Source organism: Tripterygium wilfordii, chromosome 18 (assembly GCF_013401445.1).
Source record: "Tripterygium wilfordii isolate XIE 37 chromosome 18, ASM1340144v1, whole genome shotgun sequence".
Lineage (NCBI taxonomy): Eukaryota > Viridiplantae > Streptophyta > Magnoliopsida > Celastrales > Celastraceae > Tripterygium > Tripterygium wilfordii.
The window spans coordinates 8,384,276-8,394,440 of record NC_052249.1 but is presented as its reverse complement, the minus strand read 5'-3'; positions in this window follow the sequence as shown (position 1 = coordinate 8,394,440).

Sequence of the window (10,165 nt, the reverse complement as noted above, 5' to 3'; positions counted from 1 at the left end):
GGGTCTTTCGATGGGCCAAAAATTCAGAGGAAAACATCCTGAGCTTATTCGTGTAATGGCAAAAAAAAAAAACAGCACGGGCCTAGCAACAGTAGAAGCCCAGTTCAGATTCGATCAGAACAATATTGTCGAGGACACGTGTCTTCGACAGTCGAAGACCCGAAAGAACATCCTAACTCAGAAAGACGTTGCCTTCTCTTCGATCTGAGATTGCCATGATCTCGTTCTTTGACCTTCCGACTCTCATGTTGTGTAAACGCACACATGTATTTGGAGTGTTGCAGGAAGTGATCTGAATGATTTGACTCTTACGCAATAAGATATCCTCAACCTACCCGCTAACACAACAGGTCTAGCTTCTGACACCTAGAGCCTCCCCTTGTCCTATCATAGAGTAGCACCAGAAGGGTCAGAGCAAAATCATAGGCAAAGTTGGTTTTGTCTCTAACGGGAACTTGGCAAGGATGGAACGAGGGGGGCCCAGACGCGGTTTTGGGGTAGAGGGATATAAATAAGAAAAAGGGGCCAAGACAGCGGGATCCTTTTTTCCTTTTCGGAATAATTTCTTCTTCTTCTGGAGCTTGATATATATTCGGGGAGAAGAGTCAATGTATTCTCTTTCGAGCAACCTCATCCTTATCAGCTTTCCATCTTTGATACGATCTCGATCCCCGTCTTTGAACGATATTCCAGTCTCACTTATCTTCATTGCATTGATATTTAATTATTGCTCAAAAAGGGTTCTGGATCATCATTCTAACTTGAGCATCGGAGTGTCTTTGGCAGGTACCACATCGGTGCAACGTTCTTACCCTGTTTCTTCTGTCTAGAATACAGATTGTTGTTGGCTCAACCTAGAGATAATGTTAGTGGGCATGGGTCTAATAGAGATGGGATAGGTGGTGATATAAATGTGAGTGATGCGGGGAGTGTACGTGGGGGTGATATGAATCTTGATGCATTGCGTCGTCTTTTGCAACATGTGAATATTGATGAGTTGATGAATCCGGTGCAAGGGCAAGATGTCCAAATTGACAATGCCCAAAATTTGCAAAATGTTCAAGTTGAGCATGCTTTACAAAATGCACCTCAACCACTTCAACAAGACAATGCGGCGCAATTTGCCCCACAAAATGTCTACCCACCTATGTATTATCAAATGCCACAAGTGCCACAATATGCTCCCTTCGGACAAAATTTACATGCACCTCCTCCTTTTGACTACATTCATGCACATGAGCACCAACCCTTTAGGCAAGCACAATCTTCACACCAATGTATAGCTTCACCATCTTACCAACCATGCACCCCACCCCAAGAGAGATCACTTGAGGATACGCTTCAAATATTCATGGAAGCTCAATTGGAGGTTAATCAAAGGAGATTTGAATTTCGTGAGCAAACCAATAGAGCCTTGGAAGATTTAAGAAGCCAATTGACAAAGATCACTCAAACATTAGAATTTCAATTCGAAACTTCAAGTGAGGGGTTGAATGTGCAAGAACAAGAACAACCCATCATTACCTCAAGGAATGGGATAGTAATTGACAATACCATGACTCCTAAGGTAAGTGAGGATGAGAAATTAGTGGAAGAAGTGGGTGGTGAGGTGAAAAATGTTATAGTTGGAGATAGATCATGTCGAGACAAGGATAATGCTCAAGTTGAAAAGGTTGAGGAAAAGAGCGAAGAGAAGAGAAATGAAGAGAAAGAGGAAAATAAAGTGAGAAAAGAGGGGAACAAGTTAGACCTTGGGAGGGAAATTGAGTACGTCCCTAAGCTTTATATTCACTCTCATGTTGAGGACAAATTAAAGTTGACACTTGCACATGATTCAATTGAGGTTATACTAGCATTGGTTGAGAAATGTAGTAAACTTTTGATTGAGGGAGATGCTATGAAAGGAGTTTTGAAATCCTTAACTATTTACGGTGTGAGATTTTTGTCCTCTCTTTTAGGAGCTTTAGAGCCTTCCCCACTCAAAGTTGAATCATACCAAGTGCATCCTCAAAAACCAAAAAAAATATCTTTGCCAAGTGGATTTAAAAAGTCCTCTAAATGCTACTTTGCACAGAAATTTTTTACAGAAATTAAAAAAGTATGGCGTCCCAAATCCCAATTACAATTTTTTCCATGTGAGTCTCGGAAAAAAGGGACCGAATCATGTGTGGTCCGTCATGTTCCTCAACATGGGAGTAGTGATTATGAGGATGTTCTTGGGATCTCAAGGATCCCAGTTCTCCCATGTGTCATGGTTAGATTTCACCCTTGTACCATAGTATGGTTGTGATTAGTTTTAATTTGATTTCAATTTTTGTGTGTGTTTTGTATGCTCACAATCCATTTCACAATGTTAGCTCCTTATGCACTTATTCAAGTTGGGGGGTGAGAATTGTGACATGGTTGTGTGTTATGTTTTGATTTTCTTACCCTTTAATTTTGGTGTGTTTTTGTATGTTCACAATGCATTTCACAATTTGTTCTTGCCTTGTTTTTCATTCTTGACATTGGGGACAATATCTCATTTAAGTTGGGGGGTGAGGGAATTGTGAATCCATTGTGAAACTTGCTTTATTTTGGTGTGCTTTGTGAATATCAAAAATTTGAAAATTTGAAAAAAAAAAAATTCTTGTTGTGTCATGCTTGGATAGTGTGGTTGGTATTAACTTTTTCAGGACATGCTTCGTTTCTCATGATTCTGACCACTTTTGAAGAGTATGGTATGACTTCCTACCCTCTATCTTATTGTGTTGTGCTTTGTTGTTCATACATGCTAGATGGACTTTAGGAGGGGACGGGTAGGTGCTTTTGGGGATTCACTACCAATTTGACTGTTAATTTCTTATTCTTGTTCACACGTGCAAGTGTAGAGTAGGTTCCTTGGTTTCTTTTGCTAAATCAATGCATGTGATTGAGTGGGATGACTATAATCAATTTCTCTTGGAATGATTGAGACCTAGTTTGATATAGAATTGTGTAGTTGAGCAGACATCTTGGCATTGAAGCATTTGTATGACTGCGTTTTTGGATCCTTTTGTCTGAAAAATTACCTTTTTACCCTTCTCATTCCTTTGAGCCATTCTTCATTGATATACATTGGGTTTTGGGTGATGCTCTTCATTGATATTCATTTGACATCCTATGAGCGTGTTCTTCAATAGCTTTGCAAATATTATATTTGATTACTGAGAAGTGTGATTTTTGTATTTGCCACTTGCTTGTGAACTTAGGATTGAAAGATTCACTAGGTTGAGAGATTTGAGCTTAGCCTATTCATTTGTGAGTGATTATAAGCCCTAAATTTCTTTAAGCCTCTTGATTTCACTTACAAGCCTTGTGTGAGCTATTTTCCCAAATATTTCCCACCTTTGGTTGCAAGGTTGAGTAGGAGCTTGAAAAATAAATCGGTAGTGATATTACCCCTCCTTATTATAAAAAAAAAATAAATTATGAGGGTTGTTGTATAAATGATGTTATATTCAAAAAAAAAAACAAAAAAACAAAAACAAAAGAAAAGGAAAGGAAAGGAAAAAAAATGCATAGAAAAGAGAAGAAAAACATCAAAAAAAAAAAAGAAAAAAAGAAGGTGTATGCAATAAAGTTAATCCTTTGTGTGTAAAGGATGAGAAGTGTTTGAATTTGTGGTACAATGGAAGGGGTGACAAAATGAGAATTTAGCTCACATGTTTGAACTTAACCTTGCAACTTGTTACCTAGATCCAAATTCTTCCTACCTTGTCCCATGACCACATTACAACCCAGTTAATCTTTTGATGAATTTGATCCAAGGTAAGCAAGTGAGTAGGTGAATGCATTAGTTGCTCTTGTAGGTGATTTCTTTCTCAAAGCTATGCCCATCCAAAATTATCTTTCATAAACACATACATTTAATCCAATTGTGTAAGTCATTCACTTAGCACAATGCTTTTATGTTTTTGTGTACATTCGGGATTGGGGATTTATGAACACCAAAAGGTTCTATAACAAGGTTTTACTTGTGTGAATGTGTTGAGTTGCCTTGCTTGATTGCACATATATTTTTCATAGTATAAAATGTTCTTGGTCATTTTTAAGGGGATTGAGATTGATTTTCCAAAGATTTTGCATGTTTTTGACTAAGCAGGAGAATTGGGAGATTAGCTCTATTTCTTGCATGTGAGAATTTAAGAATCATTTATGGTGCTTTCAAAGTAATAGTGGTCCCTTGGCAAGTGTTTGTGGGTATCGCTCTGATAAGCCCTCACGAGACTACAACTCGTCCACTAGGGTGACCTAGGGGTTTAAAGGCTTGTTGCATGCGCTAAATGCAACCGTGATGCCTACGTCAGTGAGTTAGGATTTTATTTAGCAAATTTTAGTTTTAGGTAGTGGTTGCATTGCTAGGGACTAGCAACGTCTAAGTTGGGGGGTGTGATTGGACCTCTATTTTGAGGTTCTAATGTCCTTTAATTAGGATGTTCTAGCACTTAGTTAATGTATTTGATTGCATTTTAGCTTAATTTTACACTTACAAATGTTTCCCCTTGGTTTTGTAGGAATCGGAGCTTGTTCGGGCAAGTTGGAGCACTTTTTGGGCACTTTTTGCTGTGAGGTGTCGGGACTTAGATTATGAAGATATTCTTGAAGACTACAAGCTCCAACGGTACACTAATCTATGGCCGAGATTGAATTGTTTTGAATTATGAATGGATTAGATTACAACAAGACTTGAAGGGTTAAGATGATCATTTAAAGGTGAATCCAATGGTTGTGCATAAGACAACATTCTTGCTTGCAATTTTTGACTTAAAAGAAGATCTTACTTGATTTTTGGAGTCAAAGATGGCTGCAAGTTGCTACACATTTAAAAGGAAATTGTTGGAGATACCAATGCCAAGATTTGGTGCAAGTTTGATCAAATGGTCAAAGATGACAAAATTGTTGGAGATACCAAGGTCAAGATTTGGTGCAAGTTTAACCAAATGGTCAAAGATGGCTGCAAGTGCACATGACAACTCAAATCTTGCAAAGCTAGACTTGGAAAATAATGCAAGTGCAACGGCTACATATTGCAAGGTTGAGATTTAATGATTATTCATTGACTTCTCCAAGAGGAAGCCACCATAGGAGTAGTGTAGATCTAGTTTCTCTCTCTAAGTTTTCTTTGTTGTTTTTGGCGATTTCTCTTGATTTTGTATAAACTCTGATTTAGATGACAATAGATTGGATGTTTATTGCAACAATCATGAGTGGGTAGTTCTCTTCTCTAGTTTCTAATCCCGAAAGGTGGATGCTCGGTTTCGATTACTTAAGGTATGCTCAAAGAATCGTAGCTTCGATTTCTCTCTTTTAATTTCGTGATAGTTGTGTGATTGGATCTATGGGAATGACATATTTGCTTGTATTCTTGGATTGTCTAGTCTAGGGATTGCATCTAATGTGTTCAATTGAGAATTGTTAAACCCATTGCATGATTTCCTTAATTAATTGAGTTTTTCATTGCATAGCTATTAATTATGTGTATTGATGATGGGGTTTTGGGTTAAATTAGGAATGTGCATGGGAGAGTTATGGTTAATTGATCTTTGAGTGTGAAACTAGGGTGTTAGCCAAGCCAAGCCCCAAGGGGGAATATTAATTCATAATATTAGGTGCTTATCCCTTTGCGTTCATCGTAGATTAAGAGACCCGATGGCCTACATGTATGAATTGAAGTCTTATAACCCAATTCTCTTTGCATATGCATGATTGATAGTATCACACAATGCATTGTGTATGGTTGTGTGTGTTTGCAATGATACCTTGAGTATGAGAACCGAGTAGCCACCGGGACGGACTAGAGACTAGGTTTTTAATTAATTGTTTTAAGTCCAATTTGTGCTTACTTTGATTACAAAATCGCTCATGCTACCGAGTCATTCGGCCCATTTCTTTTACTTGCTTTTATTTGATATTCATTGTGTTTATTAGTGTTAGCTAGTCATTTGCATATCATTCACTTCAAATTTGCATTGCTTCCTCGTGGATCGATACCGGACTCACCGGTTTATTACTTGACGATACCCTACACTTGGGGTAAGTACACACACACTTTGGTGTCGGTCACTCCTCGTTCAAAATTGATGTCGGACTATCTTCTAACAAGCCCAATCCAACACTCTAACGAAATCGATTTTCTTCATCGATTTCCCCTTGGTCCTCGATAGGAACCTCCGAAGCAGCCAACCCTCGACCAGAAACCGAAGCCACTGGATGTCTATTTAACCTAACCTCCTCCAAAACCTCCCTATCCGACACCATAGCCTCCGATTCATACCCAGAAGTCCCCTCTACCAACCTATCGATGGAATCTTCTTTTTCACCGCCATCTATGGTCTTCCCCAGAAGAAAGACCATTCCAGAGATCAACCTTGTGCACGTGAAATGAGGCCCCGGAGACAGTATCGAAAGAAGGAGTACAAAAGAAAAAGGGAAAAGACAAAGATTCAATCAAATTAGAATGAGAGACGGAGAAGGACTGTACCTACAATAAGAACCAGAGGGTCACGCAAAGTAAAACCTACCCAATCTCTCTCCTAGTTACTTATACCCAAGTGGTATGACGTAATGGCGGCTATTGAATACCTTGAGCAACCCAACACAAGTTTCTGTGAAAATTGAGGCAGTTTTAACCAACCCGTATCACCCCCACGATTTCTCTGACCTACGTGGCGCAATTCTAGCTATACAACCCCATGGACACTTTCAAACATAAAAGCAAGGGAGAGTTTCACATCGACTTCGACGGACAATCTCCTTTCGCAAAAACAGACCAGTCGTATAGGAGGGGATCACCTCCCACTGCCAGAATCTAAATTGGATTAAACGTGCCATCAATCTGATCACCTCGCACTGCCAAAACCTGAACTGGATTAAACGTACCATCGAACTGATCACCTCGCACTGCCAGAATCTAAACTGGACTAAACGTGCCGAGGATTGAATCACCCAGTCGGACAAGCAATTCCGCACCTACTCTCAGAGCCAACAAGTTGTTGCCTCAAAGAGTGGGGGACAAACTGTAACGACAAAAAAGAGAACAACACGGGCCTAGCAACAGTAGAAGCCCAGTTCAGATTCGATCAGAACAATATTGTCGAGGACACGTGTCTTCGACAGTCAAAAACCTGAGAGAACATCCTAACTCAGAAAGACGTTGCCTTCTCTTCGATCTGAGATTATCATGATCTCGTTCTTTGACCTTCCGACTCTCATGCTGTGTAAACGCACACATGTATTTGGAGTGTTGCAGGAATCGATCTGAGTGATTTGACTCTGACGCAATAAGATATCCTCAACCTACCTGCTAGCACAACAGGTCTAGCTTCTGACACCTAGAGCCTCCCCATGTCCCATCATAGAGTAGCACCAGAAGGGTCAGAGCAAAATCATAGGGAAAGTTGGTTTTGTCTCTAACGGGAACTTGGCAAGGATAGAACAAGGGGGGCCCAGACGCGATTTTGGGGCAGAGGGATATAAATAAGAAAAAGGGGCCAAGACAGGGGGATCCTTTTTTCCTTTCCGGAATAATTTCTTCTTATTCCGGAGCTTGATATATATTCGGGGAGAAGAGTCAGTGTCTTCTCTGTCGAGCAACCTCGTCCTCATCAGCTTTCCATCTTTGATACGATCTCGATCCCCGTCTTTGAACGATATTCCAGTCTCACTTATCTTCATTGCATTGATATTTAATTATTGCTCAAAAAGGGTTCTGGATCATCATTCTAACTTGAGCATCGGAGTGTCTTTGGCAGGTACCACATCGGTGCAACGTTCTTACCCTGTTTCTTCTGTCTAGAATACAGATTGTTGTTGGCTCAACGATATAAATCTTTGATTGTAGATTTCACCCTCTACAATTCGCTAAATCACAAACTTTATAGCCTTATTCGCTAAATCACAAACTTTATAGCTAGCCCCACCATGCACAATAGAATTCCTTGTGCTCCACAGAATCCAAATGGCTGTAGCAAATTAAATATGACCTGATCATTCATCGATCCCGAATTAATCACCTCAGCTATCCAATCAATAAAATCTAAACCATGCCCCAACTCAAACGCATCGCAAGGTTTAAGATCCCTCCGGAGCCTTCTAGCTAGTGGGCATCTCCTGAATATATGCTTTACATCCTCCATCCCAGCACCAAAGATTAAAGAATTTTAGTTTAATTTAATCAATTATATCTCTTATTTATTTTTCTATTTTTCAATTCAGTTCTTTTTCTTAAATTCTTTATTTTTTAATATTAAAAAATTATTTGAACCTTATTTTTATTGATTTTGGGTTAAATTTTAAAAATATGGTTTATTTTATGCAAAATTTTATAGATTATATTTAATAATGATAGTTATAATTATTATTTAATAAAATAAAAAAATCTTAGCATAAAGATAATACTAATTTTAACATTTATTCTATGATAAAACTTTAAGAAACATAACAAATCAGCCAAAATTAAAAAAAAACTAATGAAATAGCAATATTGATAACTACAATGATTATTTAGTTAAATAAAAAATCCTATAATAAAGATAATACTAATTTTAACATTTATCCGATGATAAAATTGTAAAAAAAAATAAGAAAATGAACAAAAATAATAAAAACCCTAATTAAATATCAATATTGATAGTTACAATGATTATTTAGTAAAATAATCAATCTAATCGTAAAGCTAATATTAATTTTAACATTTATCATATGATAAAATGTTAAGAAAAATAAAAGAACAGCCAAAATAAATACTCCTAATTGAATAGAAATATTGATATTTAATATAGATAATCCTAATAATTTTTTAGTAAAATAAGCAATCTTAACATAAAAGATAATATTAATTTTATATTTAATCCTATGATAAAATTTTAAGAAAAAATTAGCCAAAATAAAATAAAATAAATTTAAAAAACAATCACATTCACATATGAATCTCTTAAATTTCGAATCATACACAATATGTTGTTGGTATTTAGTTTTGTCTTCTTCGAACTCGATTTCTCTAAGAGTCCAAGTTGATCGTCCGTTGAATCAGAGCCAAGCTTGAGGGTATTGTCGGTTTTGCCCAAAAAATGATTGAAACAAGTAGACGTGACAATTATTACTTATTCTATTTTATAAATTTTTTATTTTTAGTGTTATTTTTCGTACTTTCTAAGATATAATTAATAGATAACCAAACAAAAATTATAGGGCACTGCCCCTGAACCCTTGCTTAGCTTTGTCCATCTTGTGTCTGTCCTTGTTGACCCCGCTCATATTATGTCTAGGTTTCGCTCCTTATACACACTCGTTTATAGTTTGTAAATCAACTACTTTCAATTATTACTTTCATAAATTTTTGATTTTTATCGTTGTTTTCAATCCTTTTGAAGGCATAATTAATAAATAATAAATTAATAAATAATAATAAAATTAATTGGAGGCACTACCTCCGAATCCCTACATTGCATTTCCCTTGAAATAAAATTATGTGTTTTCCCCTACTAATAGATCCATTTAGTGGATTGTTGCGGTTGTCGCATTATAATTGTCAACTAACTTTTTTGTTTTTTGGTATATGGCAAGATTTTATTTAACGAAGGAGGGGAAATTATGAGGACTACGACTATTCCCTACAAAAGTCCATAAGTTTTGCATTTCTAAAGCATTAACGAGAATACGACCGATCTAATGAACCAATACGGTCCATTTTGCAAGATCATGAGTCAGACTATTACCTGACCTATGAATTTCCACGGCTTTCCAGCCTTCAAAAGATGAAAGACCTTGTCTAATGCTTTGGATTATTCTCCACAACTAGGCTCGGTTCATTTACAACTACAATCACTATTTGTGAATCACCTTGCGTCACAATCTTTGACATATTTGCTGCCTTCCCTTGCCATGTTGATTGCTACTTGAGCAGCTAGGGCTTCACCCAAGTAGCAATTTTATGAATTGATTTACATCTTCATCATAATTACATTACATATTTCACATTTTCTATGACTCACAGTATTAACTTTGAGTGTGTTTCAAAATGTGTTTTAGTAGTGTGTTATATGGGGTGTTTTGACAATTTATGTTTTGAGGTGTGTTAAATTATGAGTTCTGAGTGATTACAAATATAAAATACATTTTCACATGTTTAAAAAGTGTTGGGCAA